The 15,457-nt window shown below is 50.7% G+C and overlaps 4 non-coding genes and 3 pseudogenes across 4 annotated transcripts; all 7 read right to left on the reverse strand.

Annotated features, from left to right (window-relative positions):
- Positions 1-8,350: 8,350 nt before the first annotated feature.
- On the reverse strand, positions 8,351-8,470 carry LOC134893157 (5S ribosomal RNA; annotated as a pseudogene).
- A 107-nt stretch (positions 8,471-8,577) lies between these two features.
- Positions 8,578-8,696, reverse strand: LOC134885252 (5S ribosomal RNA). Its single transcript, XR_010169370.1, has one exon. It is a non-coding gene; the product is annotated as a 5S ribosomal RNA (ribosomal RNA).
- Positions 8,697-8,803: 107 nt separating this feature from the next.
- LOC135058626 (5S ribosomal RNA) lies at positions 8,804-8,922 on the reverse strand. The gene has a single exon (XR_010245052.1). It is a non-coding gene; the product is annotated as a 5S ribosomal RNA (ribosomal RNA).
- A 108-nt stretch (positions 8,923-9,030) lies between these two features.
- Positions 9,031-9,149, reverse strand: LOC135062558 (5S ribosomal RNA). The gene has a single exon (XR_010248906.1). It is a non-coding gene; the product is annotated as a 5S ribosomal RNA (ribosomal RNA).
- A 107-nt stretch (positions 9,150-9,256) lies between these two features.
- On the reverse strand, positions 9,257-9,375 carry LOC135070811 (5S ribosomal RNA). Its single transcript, XR_010256962.1, has one exon. It is a non-coding gene; the product is annotated as a 5S ribosomal RNA (ribosomal RNA).
- Positions 9,376-9,482: 107 nt separating this feature from the next.
- LOC134887009 (5S ribosomal RNA) lies at positions 9,483-9,601 on the reverse strand (annotated as a pseudogene).
- Positions 9,602-9,708: 107 nt separating this feature from the next.
- On the reverse strand, positions 9,709-9,828 carry LOC134891701 (5S ribosomal RNA; annotated as a pseudogene).
- Positions 9,829-15,457: the final 5,629 nt, after the last annotated feature.

Genomic DNA, 15,457 nt, shown 5'->3' on the forward strand with positions numbered 1-15,457 from the left:
TCTTAAAGGGTGTGACTGTGCTACCAGAGCGGGGAGCAGTGCCAGGGCGTTGTGTTACTTGTAGTGCCACGGTGAAACATGGGGCGCGTAATGTAGTGGGGTGTCTAGCTAGGCGTGTAAATGTAGACGGGCAGCGGGGTGACTAGGGGGGATGGAGGCGGCGTCTAACTTTGGAAGGGTATCGTGGGGAATAGCGGGGGGGGAGGGTGTCAGCGTTGCAGATGTGCAGCCGGGTGCCCAGGTGTGCTGGCAGACATGGGTGGGGTGTTTCTTAAAGGGTGTGACTGTGCTACCAGAGCGGGGAGCAGTGCCAGGGCGTTGTGTTACTTGTAGTGCCACGGTGAAACATGGGGCGCGTAATGTAGTGGGGTGTCTAGCTAGGCGTGTAAATGTAGACGGGCAGCGGGGTGACTAGGGGGGATGGAGGCGGCGTCTAACTTTGGAAGGGTATCGTGGGGAATAGCGGGGGGGGAGGGTGTCAGCGTTGCAGATGTGCAGCCGGGTGCCCAGGTGTGCTGGCAGACATGGGTGGGGTGTTTCTTAAAGGGTGTGACTGTGCTACCAGAGCGGGGAGCAGTGCCAGGGCGTTGTGTTACTTGTAGTGCCACGGTGAAACATGGGGCGCGTAATGTAGTGGGGTGTCTAGCTAGGCGTGTAAATGTAGACGGGCAGCGGGGTGACTAGGGGGGATGGAGGCGGCATCTAACTTTGGAAGGGTATCGTGGGGAATAGCGGGGGGGGGGGAGGGTGTCAGCGTTGCAGATGTGCAGCCGGGTGCCCAGGTGTGCTGACAGTCATGGGTGGGGTTTTTCTTAAAGGGTGTGACTGTGCTACCAGAGCGGGGAGCAGTGCCAGGGCGTTGTGTTACTTGTAGTGCCACGGTGAAACATGGGGCGCGTAATGTAGTGGGGTGTCTAGCTAGGCGTGTAAATGTAGACGGGCAGCGGGGTGACTAGGGGGGATGGAGGCGGCGTCTAACTTTGGAAGGGTATCGTGGGGAATAGCGGGGGGGGAGGGTGTCAGCGTTGCAGATGTGCAGCCGGGTGCCCAGGTGTGCTGGCAGACATGGGTGGGGTGTTTCTTAAAGGGTGTGACTGTGCTACCAGAGCGGGGAGCAGTGCCAGGGCGTTGTGTTACTTGTAGTGCCACGGTGAAACATGGGGCGCGTAATGTAGTGGGGTGTCTAGCTAGGCATGTAAATGTGGACGGGCAGCGGGGTGACTAGGGGGGATGGAGGCGGCGTCTAACTTTGGAAGGGTATCGTGGGGAATAGCGGGGGGGGGGGGAGGGTGTCAGCGTTGCAGATGTGCAGCCAAGTGCCCAGGTGTGCTTACAGACATGGGTGGGTTGTTTCTTAAAGGGTGTGACTGTGCTACCAGAGCGGGGAGCAGTGCCAGGGCGTTGTGTTACTTGTAGTGCCACGGTGAAACATGGGGCGCGTAATGTAGTGGGGTGTCTAGCTAGGCGTGTAAATGTAGACGGGCAGCGGGGTGACTAGGGGGGATGGAGGCGGCGTCTAACTTTGGAAGGGTATCGTGGGGAATAGCGGGGGGGGGGAGGGTGTCAGCGTTGCAGATGTGCAGCCAGGTGCCCAGGTGTGCTGACAGACATGGGTGGGGTGTTTCTTAAAGGGTGTGACTGTGCTACCAGAGCGGGGAGCAGTGCCAGGGCGTTGTGTTACTTGTAGTGCCACGGTGAAACATGGGGCGCGTAATGTAGTGGGGTGTCTAGCTAGGCGTGAAATGTGGACGGGCAGCGGGGTGACTAGGGGGGATGGAGGCGGCGTCTAACTTTGGAAGGGTATCGTGGGGAATAGCGGGGGGGGAGGGTGTCAGCGTTGCAGATGTGCAGCCGGGTGCCCAGGTGTGCTGGCAGACATGGGTGGGGTGTTTCTTAAAGGGTGTGACTGTGCTACCAGAGCGGGGAGCAGTGCCAGGGCGTTGTGTTACTTGTAGTGCCACGGTGAAACATGGGGCGCGTAATGTAGTGGGGTGTCTAGCTAGGCGTGTAAATGTAGACGGGCAGCGGGGTGACTAGGGGGGATGGAGGCGGCATCTAACTTTGGAAGGGTATCGTGGGGAATAGCAGGAGGGGGGAGGGTGTCAGCGTTGCAGATGTGCAGCCGGGTGCCCAGGTGTGCTGGCAGACATGGGTGGGGTGTTTCTTAAAGGGTGTGACTGTGCTACCAGAGCGGGGAGCAGTGCCAGGGCGTTGTGTTACTTGTAGTGCCACGGTGAAACATGGGGCGCGTAATGTAGTGGGGTGTCTAGCTAGGCGTGTAAATGTAGACGGGCAGCGGGGTGACTAGGGGGGATGGAGGCGGCGTCTAACTTTGGAAGGGTATCGTGGGGAATAGCGGGGGGGGGGAGGGTGCCAGCGTTGCAGATGTGCAACCGGGTGCCAGGTGTGCTGACAGACATGGGTGGGGTGTTTCTTAAAGGGTGTGACTGTGCTACCAGAGCGGGGAGCAGTGCCAGGGCGTTGTGTTACTTGTAGTGCCACGGTGAAACATGGGGCGCGTAATGTAGTGGGGTGTCTAGCTAGGCGTGTAAATGTGGACGGGCAGCGGGGTGACTAGGGGGGATGGAGGCGGCGTCTAACTTTGGAAGGGTATCGTGGGGAATAGCGGGGGGGGGAGGGTGTCAGCGTTGCAGATGTGCAGCCGGGTGCCCAGGTGTGCTGGCAGACATGGGTGGGGTGTTTCTTAAAGGGTGTGACTGTGCTACCAGAGCGGGGAGCAGTGCCAGGGCGTTGTGTTACTTGTAGTGCCACGGTGAAACATGGGGCGCGTAATGTAGTGGGGTGTCTAGCTAGGCGTGTAAATGTAGACGGGCAGCGGGGTGACTAGGGGGGATGGAGGCGGCGTCTAACTTTTGAAGGGTATCGTGGGGAATAGCGGGGGGGGGGAGGGTGTCAGCGTTGCAGATGTGCAGCCGGGTGCCCTGGTGTGCTGGCAGACATGGGTGGGGTGTTTCTTAAAGGGTGTGACTGTGCTACCAGAGCGGGGAGCAGTGCCAGGGCGTTGTGTTACTTGTAGTGCCACGGTGAAACATGGGGCGCGTAATGTAGTGGGGTGTCTAGCTAGGCGTGTAAATGTAGACGGGCAGCGGGGTGACTAGGGGGGATGGAGGCGGCGTCTAACTTTGGAAGGGTATCGTGGGGAATAGCGGGGGGGGAGGGTGTCAGCGTTGCAGATGTGCAGCCGGGTGCCCAGGTGTGCTGGCAGACATGGGTGGGGTGTTTCTTAAAGGGTGTGACTGTGCTACCAGAGCGGGGAGCATGCCAGGGCGTTGTGTTACTTGTAGTGCCACGGTGAAACATGGGGCGCGTAATGTAGTGGGGTGTCTAGCTAGGCGTGTAAATGTAGACGGGCAGCGGGGTGACTAGGGGGGATGGAGGCGGCGTCTAACTTTGGAAGGGTATCGTGGGGAATAGCGGGGGGGGGGGGAGGGTGTCAGCGTTGCAGATGTGCAGCCGGGTGCCCAGGTGTGCTGACAGACATGGGTGGGGTTTTTCTTAAAGGGTGTGACTGTGCTACCAGAGCGGGGAGCAGTGCCAGGGCGTTGTGTTACTTGTAGTGCCACGGTGAAACATGGGGCGCATAATGTAGTGGGGTGTCTAGCTAGGCGTGTAAATGTAGACGGGCAGCGGGGTGACTAGGGGGGATGGAGGCGGCGTCTAACTTTGGAAGGGTATCGTGGGGAATAGCGGGGGGGGAGGGTGTCAGCGTTGCAGATGTGCAGCCGGGTGCCCAGGTGTGCTGGCAGACATGGGTGGGGTGTTTCTTAAAGGGTGTGACTGTGCTACCAGAGCGGGGAGCAGTGCCAGGGCGTTGTGTTACTTGTAGTGCCACGGTGAAACATGGGGCGCGTAATGTAGTGGGGTGTCTAGCTAGGCATGTAAATGTGGACGGGCAGCGGGGTGACTAGGGGGGATGGAGGCGTCGTCTAACTTTGGAAGGGTATCGTGGGGAATAGCGGGGGGGGGAGGGTGTCAGCGTTGCAGATGTGCAGCCAAGTGCCCAGGTGTGCTTACAGACATGGGTGGGTTGTTTCTTAAAGGGTGTGACTGTGCTACCAGAGCGGGGAGCAGTGCCAGGGCGTTGTGTTACTTGTAGTGCCACGGTGAAACATGGGGCGCGTAATGTAGTGGGGTGTCTAGCTAGGCGTGTAAATGTAGACGGGCAGCGGGGTGACTAGGGGGGATGGAGGCGGCGTCTAACTTTGGAAGGGTATCGTGGGGAATAGCGGGGGGGGGAGGGTGTCAGCGTTGCAGATGTGCAGCCAGGTGCCCAGGTGTGCTGACAGACATGGGTGGGGTGTTTCTTAAAGGGTGTGACTGTGCTACCAGAGCGGGGAGCAGTGCCAGGGCGTTGTGTTACTTGTAGTGCCACGGTGAAACATGGGGCGCGTAATGTAGTGGGGTGTCTAGCTAGGCGTGTAAATGTGGACGGGCAGCGGGGTGACTAGGGGGGATGGAGGCGGCGTCTAACTTTGGAAGGGTATCGTGGGGAATAGCGGGCGGGGAGGGTGTCAGCGTTGCAGATGTGCAGCCGGGTGCCCAGGTGTGCTGGCAGACATGGGTGGGGTGTTTCTTAAAGGGTGTGACTGTGCTACCAGAGCGGGGAGCAGTGCCAGGGCGTTGTGTTACTTGAAGTGCCACGGTGAAACATGGGGCGCGTAATGTAGTGGGGTGTCTAGCTAGGCGTGTAAATGTAGACGGGCAGCGGGGTGACTAGGGGGGATGGAGGCGGCATCTAACTTTGGAAGGGTATCGTGGGGAATAGCAGGAGGGGGGAGGGTGTCAGCGTTGCAGATGTGCAGCCGGGTGCCCTGGTGTGCTGGCAGACATGGGTGGGGTGTTTCTTAAAGGGTGTGACTGTGCTACCAGAGCGGGGAGCAGTGCCAGGGCGTTGTGTTACTTGAAGTGCCACGGTGAAACATGGGGCGCGTAATGTAGTGGGGTGTCTAGCTAGGCGTGTAAATGTAGACGGGCAGCGGGGTGACTAGGGGGGATGGAGGCGGCGTCTAACTTTGGAAGGGTATCGTGGGGAATAGCGGGGGGGGGGAGGGTGCCAGCGTTGCAGATGTGCAGCCGGGTGCCAGGTGTGCTGACAGACATGGGTGGGGTGTTTCTTAAAGGGTGTGACTGTGCTACCAGAGCGGGGAGCAGTGCCAGGGCGTTGTGTTACTTGTAGTGCCACGGTGAAACATGGGGCGCGTAATGTAGTGGGGTGTCTAGCTAGGCGTGTAAATGTGGACGGGCAGCGGGGTGACTAGGAGGGATGGAGGCGGCGTCTAACTTTGGAAGGGTATCGTGGGGAATAGCGGGGGGGGGAGGGTGTCAGCGTTGCAGATGTGCAGCCGGGTGCCCAGGTGTGCTGGCAGACATGGGTGGGGTGTTTCTTAAAGGGTGTGACTGTGCTACCAGAGCGGGGAGCAGTGCCAGGGCGTTGTGTTACTTGTAGTGCCACGGTGAAACATGGGGCGCGTAATGTAGTGGGGTGTCTAGCTAGGCGTGTAAATGTAGACGGGCAGCGGGGTGACTAGGGGGGATGGAGGCGGCGTCTAACTTTTGAAGGGTATCGTGGGGAATAGCGGGGGGGGGAGGGTGTCAGCGTTGCAGATGTGCAGCCGGGTGCCCTGGTGTGCTGGCAGACATGGGTGGGGTGTTTCTTAAAGGGTGTGACTGTGCTACCAGAGCGGGGAGCAGTGCCAGGGCGTTGTGTTACTTGTAGTGCCACGGTGAAACATGGGGCGCGTAATGTAGTGGGGTGTCTAGCTAGGCGTGTAAATGTAGACGGGCAGCGGGGTGACTAGGGGGGATGGAGGCGGCGTCTAACTTTGGAAGGGTATCATGGGGAATAGCGGGGGGGGGGGAGGGTGTCAGCGTTGCAGATGTGCAGCCAGGTGCCCAGGTGTGCTGACAGACATGGGTGGGGTGTTTCTTAAAGGGTGTGACTGTGCTACCAGAGCGGGGAGCAGTGCCAGGGCGTTGTGTTACTTGTAGTGCCACGGTGAAACATGGGGCGCGTAATGTAGTGGGGTGTCTAGCTAGGCGTGTAAATGTGGACGGGCAGCGGGGTGACTAGGGGGGATGGAGGCGGCGTCTAACTTTGGAAGGGTATCGTGGGGAATAGCGGGCGGGGAGGGTGTCAGCGTTGCAGATGTGCAGCCGGGTGCCCAGGTGTGCTGGCAGACATGGGTGGGGTGTTTCTTAAAGGGTGTGACTGTGCTACCAGAGCGGGGAGCAGTGCCAGGGCGTTGTGTTACTTGAAGTGCCACGGTGAAACATGGGGCGCGTAATGTAGTGGGGTGTCTAGCTAGGCGTGTAAATGTAGACGGGCAGCGGGGTGACTAGGGGGGATGGAGGCGGCATCTAACTTTGGAAGGGTATCGTGGGGAATAGCAGGAGGGGGGAGGGTGTCAGCGTTGCAGATGTGCAGCCGGGTGCCCAGGTGTGCTGGCAGACATGGGTGGGGTGTTTCTTAAAGGGTGTGACTGTGCTACCAGAGCGGGGAGCAGTGCCAGGGCGTTGTGTTACTTGTAGTGCCACGGTGAAACATGGGGCGCGTAATGTAGTGGGGTGTCTAGCTAGGCGTGTAAATGTGGACGGGCAGCGGGGTGACTAGGGGGGATGGAGGCGGCGTCTAACTTTGGAAGGGTATCGTGGGGAATAGCGGGGGGGGGAGGGTGTCAGCGTTGCAGATGTGCAGCCGGGTGCCCAGGTGTGCTGGCAGACATGGGTGGGGTGTTTCTTAAAGGGTGTGACTGTGCTACCAGAGCGGGGAGCAGTGCCAGGGCGTTGTGTTACTTGTAGTGCCACGGTGAAACATGGGGCGCGTAATGTAGTGGGGTGTCTAGCTAGGCGTGTAAATGTAGACGGGCAGCGGGGTGACTAGGGGGGATGGAGGCGGCGTCTAACTTTTGAAGGGTATCGTGGGGAATAGCGGGGGGGGGAGGGTGTCAGCGTTGCAGATGTGCAGCCGGGTGCCCTGGTGTGCTGGCAGACATGGGTGGGGTGTTTCTTAAAGGGTGTGACTGTGCTACCAGAGCGGGGAGCAGTGCCAGGGCGTTGTGTTACTTGTAGTGCCACGGTGAAACATGGGGCGCGTAATGTAGTGGGGTGTCTAGCTAGGCGTGTAAATGTAGACGGGCAGCGGGGTGACTAGGGGGGATGGAGGCGGCGTCTAACTTTTGAAGGGTATCGTGGGGAATAGCGGGGGGGGGAGGGTGTCAGCGTTGCAGATGTGCAGCCGGGTGCCCTGGTGTGCTGGCAGACATGGGTGGGGTGTTTCTTAAAGGGTGTGACTGTGCTACCAGAGCGGGGAGCAGTGCCAGGGCGTTGTGTTACTTGTAGTGCCACGGTGAAACATGGGGCGCGTAATGTAGTGGGGTGTCTAGCTAGGCGTGTAAATGTAGACGGGCAGCGGGGTGACTAGGGGGGATGGAGGCGGCGTCTAACTTTGGAAGGGTATCGTGGGGAATAGCGGGGGGGGGGAGGGTGTTGCAGATGTGCAGCAGGTCAGGGTATTGTGTAGGTGGTGGATGTAAGGGCTAGGCAGGGATAGCGCTGTAGAGTGTTTTTCTATACTTGGCCTATTTATATGTCGATATATTAAATGTAGTGTCGGTCTATGGTTTGTCGATCTTCAGTAAGTCAATGTATTTGTTTGTCGAACAATTACATGTCGATCTATGTGTGGTCGGTCTATGGTTTGTCGATCTTATGTATGTCGATGTATTTGTTTGACGAACAATTTCATGTCGATCGATAAATTGTCGATCTATGGTATGTCGATCTTCTGTATGTCGATGTATTTGTTTGTCGAACAATTACTTGTCAATCTAAGGTTTGTCGATCTTCAGTAAGTCGATGTATTTGTTTGTCGCACAATTACATGTCGATCTATGTTTTGTCTGTCTATGGTTGGTCGATCTTCAGTAGGTCGATGCATTTGTTTGTAGAACAATTACATGTCGATGATTTGTTGGTCGACCTGACGTTGTTTCGATGTTGTGCGTGATCGATCATTTGTGTGTCGATGTTTTGTTTATCGAGTATACGTATTGTCGATGTTCAGTGTTTGTCGATGTAGTGTGTGCCGATGTTAGTGTGATGTCGATCTTGTGTTTGTAGATGTTCGAACACTGTTGATGTAGATGTTGTCTATGTTGCGTGGTCGATGTTCGCATTGTCGATCAAGCGTCTGCCGATCCATCGACCGGATACCGGATGTAGATGAGCTTTGTAGTTTCTGTTAAAACTTTTCTACTTCTAACTACTGGTTCATAAATGAATACGTTTGAAAATGGAATGCATCAACAGAACGGTGTTGGCAGTATAAAATTATCTACAGCACCTTGTATTCCCAGGTGGTCTCCCATCCAAGTACTAACCAGGCCCAACACTGCTTAGCTTCCAAGATCAGATGAGATTGGGCGTATCCAGTGTTGTTTTGGATGTAGATGAGCTTTGTAGTTTCTGTTAAAACTTTTCTACTTCTAACTACTGGTTCATAAATGAATACGTTTGAAAATGGAATGAATCAAAATAACGGTGTTGGCAGTATAAAAATATCTACAGCACCTTGTATTCCCAGGTGGTCTCCCATCCAAGTACTAACCAGGCCCAACACTGCTTAGCTTCAAAGATCAGATGAGATTGGACGTATCCAGTGTGGTGTGGCTGTAGATGAGCTTTGTGGTTTCTGTTAGAACTTTTCTACTTCTAACTACTGGTTCATAAATGAATACGTTTGAAAATAGAATTTATCAACAGAACGGTGTTGGCAGTATAAAAATATCTACAGCACCTTGTATTCCCAGGTGGTCTCCCATCCAAGTACTAACCTGGCCCAACACTGCTTAGCTTCCAAGATCAGATGAGATTGGGCGTATCCAGTGTGGTGTGGCTGTAGATGAGCTTTGTGGTTTCTGTTAGAACTTTTCTACTTCTAACTACTGGTTCATAAATGAATACGTTTGAAAATGGAATGCATCAACAGAACGGTGTTGGCAGTATAAAAAATATCTACAGCACCTCGTATTCCCAGGTGGTCTCCCATCCAAGTACTAACCAAGCCCAACACTGCTTAGCTTCCAAGATCAGATGAGATTGGGCGTATCCAGTGTGGTGTTGCTGTAGATGAACTTTCAGGTATCTGTTAGAACTTTTCTACTTCTAACTACTGGTTCATAAATGAATACGTTTTAAAATGGAATGCATCAACAGAACGGTGTTGGCAGTATAAAATTATCTACAGCACCTTGTATTCCCAGGTGGTCTCCCATCCAAGTACTAACCAGGCCCAACACTGCTTAGCTTTCAAGATCAGATGAGATTGGGCATATCCAGTGTGGTGTGGCTGTAGAAGAGCTTTATGGTTTCTGTTAGTACTTTTCTACTTCTAACTACTGGTTCATAAATGAATACGTTTGAAAATGGAATGCATCAACAGAACGGTGTTGGTAGTATAAAAATATCTACAGCACCTTGTATTCCCAGGTGGTCTCCATTCCAAGTACTAACCAGGCCCAACACTGCTTAGCTTCCAAGATCAGATGAGATTGGGCGTATCCAGTGTGGTGTGGCTGTAGATGAACTTTATGGTTTCTGTTAGAACTTTTCTACTTCTTACTACTGGTTCATAAATTAATACGTTTGAAAATGGAATGCATCAACAGAACGGTGTTGGTAGTATAAAAATATCTACAGCACCTATGTATTCCCAGGTGATCTCCCATCCAAGTACTAACCAGGCCCAACACTGCTTAGCTTCCAAGATCAGATGATATTGGGCGTATCCAGTGTGGTGTGGCTGTAGATGAACTTTGTGGTTTCTGTTAGAACTTTTCTACTTCTAACTACTGGTTCATAAATGAATACTGATAAAGCTAAATATTTATCGTGTATATAACTCTATATGAGGTCTTAGAACACTGTACGCTATCTACGTAAGAAGTACCGTAAGGGTACGCAAGTTGCGTATCGATCGCTTAGCCGTGATCGCGACGCTCAGGCGTCACGTTCACTCACGGCCAAGTGATCACAGGCAGGCAGACTATTGGCTGTTGACTATCGTAATGATTCGCTATAGCGTAGCAGCGCTCGGGACCACGAGGAGATCACCAGCGATGCAGACGCTCACAACGTTAAACCTTTATATCTATACCTTTAGCAATGAAATACACAGCAAACCTTAGTGTAGAGACAAAGTGTAAGTGCAACCTTGTGTAACCTGATTAACTACAAAGCTGCTTGAGCGTCACCGACGCTCAGGGAATATTTAACACTAAAAAGAATACACAGATACCTGGGCTTAGGGTCCGAAACCTATTATGTGTATTATGACTATTATACTTGCAAAAAGAATCACAGTACAAAGCATACACTACAATATAACATAAACCAACTAACCAGATAACTACACAGGAAATACAATATAATACAATTAAGTCTAATCAAGGGAAAATACGAGAGAAAGAGAAGAGAGGGAGAGAGAGAAATGGCTCACAGTAAGACAATATGATTACGGAGAGAACTTACGCACAAGGGGAACGATCGCATGCGCCTCGATATCCAGCTCCCGATTATCAGCAATGAGAACCGTTGAAGAGAGTGAAGTTGGATATGGTCGGCCTGCTATTTATGCCCCACACACAATACAATTCAATGGTCCCTACAATCTCATTGTTCATTGGACACAGGAATTCGGCTTCGTATTGTAACAAAAAGGTCATAGGTTGATTCATACAGGTGGGCTGTGACTATTTCCAACTGCTCAGGTGGGAGGGAAACTGGGTTTCCCGCCGCATGGGTAATAAAGTGCAAATAAAGTAAATGTTCATAAACTTCTTATGTCCATAACTATTCGCACGAGCGATTGATCTGCTTCAAACCAACACCGGAATATTTCTAATTAAATATTCTTCCGATGGATACTAAACACCACTGTATTACTCCTATCTGACCCTTCGTATCAAACAAAGAGGGATTCCTCTGTTCATAAACATTCTATATTAACCAAACTTTCAGAATCTATCAAAGGGACCATGATCTACAAAATACATTATTTGTGAAAATATGTAACGATTGAGTCGCACGCTACGACTACACAAACCTTACCGTAAATACGCATACCGTGCACCAGCGGGTGCACGCAACAGCGGGTATGCGCCTTCACGGGAGAGCGCACGCATGCGCAGCGCGGACCAGTGTGAGGTGCAAATATGGCAGTGTGTATAGAGATATTTTTCTGACTTTGACAGTCCACCCTTTGGCAGTCAATAATAACTGCCACCTTCTAAAACAGTTCAAAAGGAGAAAAATATATGTCAGGGGTTAATTCATTTCCATGGTTGGGTGAGGGAGAAGAGAGGAGTAGGTGTGAAGAAGGTATGACCTAGTGTGATAGCAGAAGCATGTGTGTATGAGTCCATGTTTGGGGGGGTCATGTATCATCGTGCCGTACGTGTTGTAAATCAAGCTTCGAGGTATTGCGAAGTATACATTTGAATTCCTTCTTATCCCGTGGTACGGGTCTGTGGATGGGCTGTCAAACTTTACCGAGCTCTTTTCGGATTTTGAACAAAATGGGGAGCACATTTTAGTTGATGATACCTGAATGGGGGAATATGTGATTGCTGATATCTGTGCCTGTATTCCCTATACTATGTGTGTCATTACCTGAGGGTTGTAGAAATGAAGAAAAGACATAATTACGGTAAATGCAGTGGTATTCTATGTCAGGTTAATGTACATCTGTCGGTTGAAGTTTTGTTCGGTATCAGTTGAAAGTCGTCTTCTTTGCGCTGTTTTGCTCATTAGGCGTGAGCAATAAGCTTTGTCAATGCCATTAGATTAACAAAAAATGTTGGGCTAGCGTAATTTTAAGAATTCTAGGGAAACTGGGGATCCATGGCAAAGTTCATCAAATGTCCATATCTCAAGTGGTCAAAACTCCTTCTTTGGTCCATCCGTTGTCTGTATAGCGTCTCATCAACTTCCTCGTCCAAGGGGGTCTTGTTATCTTGGAGAAAAACCAGAAAAACAGGTGAAAGAAACGGACCGTAGAAATCGCATTTTCATCACATCATTGTTTCTATCATTGGGTCATAAATCAAATCCAGGTTAATTACAGTTTCCTCACTCCTCAAACTCATCACTCTGGTACTTTGTTTGCACTTTATTAAAGCCTGCCCGCATCTAAATATCAATCCAATCGATATAACGACACCTAAGATACATAGTAGAAACTTCCCAACATCCATTATGACTCCTTGAGCCCAGTCTCCCAAACCGGAGAACCAATTTCGCGGGTTCAACCATGACACCCAACCAGTCAGCTCATTACCTACAGCAGCAAGAGTGAGATTGTGTTTTCGACGAAATTCCCACTTTAATTGGAAAATATCGTCCATCTTTTGGTCTATGACCTCTACCGGATCCTCGGTGCTATTCGTGATATACGTGCAACACTTCACGCCGTACTGTGTTGCCAATGTAACACAATATCCGCCTGTCACTGCTGTGAGGTAATTAAGAACCATTCTATGCTGTACCAGTTCTGTTTTATAAGCCTGAAGTTCTCTTCCAGTATATCTAAACGTGTCATCATACATTTCAGTGATATTATCTAACAAATTGGCGAGTGCGGAAATGTATCTATAATTCATCACTCCTCGAGCGGTGCGAGTGAAATCTAACGCCACCAGAACCTGAATCCCGGTGGATTCATGGATCAGATCAGAGGCCGGATGCTCTAACCTTTCTGACAGTTGTCTTTTAACGAGGTGCTCGTAATGAGTGTGAGTATAAGGAGCTTGGGCACCACGGTGTATGTCTTTCATTTTATCATGTGTTACAGTCATTACTTCAGGCAATACTCTTCCAATATAACACAATCCTTCAGAGTTTGGGGCAAGCCACTTGTACGCCTTTCTCCCGCATATGAAATATGCATCATCGGGGAGAACATATGGGACGGAGAAAGACATTACCATATTACACACCTTCCAGGTGAAATCTCCTAGCCCTAATTCTTCCATCTGCTTAATGCACGTATCAGGTTGTACGATATGTGCACAGTATCCTGGTGATACTTCTCCAACTCTAGTAATCCTATTTCCTAAGGTGTATCTATACCGGAAAGATTTTCCTCTGCTGGCTATGTGGCGTACAAGCTCTGTATCTGTAGGCATTCTATCTGCTCTATGTGAAAAGGTCATGGTGTGGTTACTCCATGATACTTCCCAATTTCCCGGCTTTCTGGGATTGGAGATGTTAAAACATAATAGGGACCTATCCACGTGGTATTGGTGGAGCTTCAAACTAGGAGGGCTGGAGATATTAAACCTCCTGTCCACCGGTCTCCCACCATTTAACTCAAGTACCTCCCCTATCGTTAAAGGAAATGGCACTAGCCCTGATTTGCTATGACCTTGAGGTACTTGAGAGCATACCCAACAATCTGTTTTGTTTAATACATTACCCACTAAGGAGTGATAATCACTCAATGGATGCCGGTCCATATGGATATTAAAACTGGATTGGCATTTCTTAATGCACCCATCTTCAATGACATTGTTACAGAGCCTACAGATACAATTTTCTTCAGCTAACAATCCGTCACAATTTCTTCTATGGTCAATGCTATCGGATCGTTTTCTGATACTCGCCTTTGCTTGTTGGTTAGGTTGATCTTGGAAAACTACGCCTCCATCTTTATCATCAGAACTCATTCCAGAACCTCTATCGACCTCCATGGTACTCTCGCCGGAACAGACTGCTCTGGTCAACATCATGGTCAACAGGAAAATCCGGATCACAGTCTCTTGGGGCAAGTCCATCTTATAGGAGGAAACGGAGAAAAATGAGAAAGGGGAAAAAAGAATTTTCAAGGGAGAGGGGATGGGAAGTGGAGAAAAACAATAAAAGGGAGTGGGGAGTCGACAACTGCTTTCGGTCTTCAAGGCTCAGGTGCCGCCTCAGTCCTCCTGGAACAGACACTCCAGTGATACAACCTCTACCGTCTGTTCCTTATCACGGGGCTTCTCTGGATCAGCAACCTTCTTGCAGTGGGATGAATGGACCCAAGTCTCTCTCTCAGCAACTTTCAATGCTGTAGTGCTAGTCAGTAAGACCTGGTATGGTCCTTCCCATCTGTCAATAAGGCAACCTGAGCGTAGAAAATTTTGTATCATTACATGATCCCCAGGTTCAATGCCATGACAATTACTATCAGGTAGATCAGGAATCACCAACTTTAGATTATCATTTTGATTCCTTAACTGTTTACTCATGTTAATCAAGTACTTTACAGTTACTTCATTGTTACATTTCAAATCATCCTGAGGGTTAATCATGACATGCGGTTGTCGACCAAATAAGATTTCAAAGGGGGACAGATTAAGAGGGGACCTGGGAGTGGTTCTGATACTGTACAATACAATGGGTAAAGCTTCTGGCCATGTCAATCCTGTCTCTGCCATCACTTTACTCAATTTATTTTTAATAGTGCTGTTCACTCTTTCGACCTTCGCACTCGCCTGTGGACGGTACGGAGTGTGCAGCTTGCTATCAATTCCCATCAACTTACACATTCCTTGAAAGACATCACCTGTAAAATGGGTACCCCTATCACTTTCGATTATTCTAGGGATACCATATCTACATACAAATTCCTGCACAATTTTCTTAGCTGTAAACATAGCGGTATTTGTAGCTGCAGGAAATGCTTCGACCCAATTCGAGAAAACATCTATACAAACAAGTACATATTTCAAATTCCGACAAGGGGGTAATTGAATGAAGTCAATTTGTATTACCTGGAAAGGGCCGCCGGCAGGTGGGATATGGGATGGTTCTGTAGGTATTGCCTTTCCAATATTCTTTCTCAGACAGGTAAGGCGTGACATTGCTCTTTTACTCGCATGAGAGGAGAATCCTGGGGCGCACCAATATGCACTTACCAATTTGCACATTCCCTCCTTGCCTAGATGAGTCAGCCCATGAGCTGCTTCAGCCAGACATGGAAGATATGCTCTGGGGGCCACTGGTTTACCATGTCCATCCGTCCAGAGTCCTGAGGACTCTTGGCCACATCCCTTTGCCTTCCAGACTGCCTTTTCCTGTGTGGAACACAAATTTTGCATTTTACACAGCTTCTGTGTGTTGATGGTATTGAATACCATCAGTTGTGTGGTGTCTGTCTGTATGGGGGTAGCAGCTGCTAACTTAGCAGCTTCGTCTGCTCGGCTGTTACCAAGTGATACCGGGTCTTGGCTATATGTGTGTGCTTTACATTTGATAACAGCCACTCTGTCGGGTTCCTGTATCGCTGTTAGAAGCCTTTTTATGTGGGCTGCATGCGCTACCGGTGTACCAGCTGCCGTCATGAAATTTCTGAGGCGCCATAGGGCTCCGAAATCATGGACTACCCCGAATGCGTATCTAG

Source organism: Pseudophryne corroboree, chromosome 3 (assembly GCF_028390025.1).
Source record: "Pseudophryne corroboree isolate aPseCor3 chromosome 3, aPseCor3.hap2, whole genome shotgun sequence".
NCBI lineage: Eukaryota > Metazoa > Chordata > Amphibia > Anura > Myobatrachidae > Pseudophryne > Pseudophryne corroboree.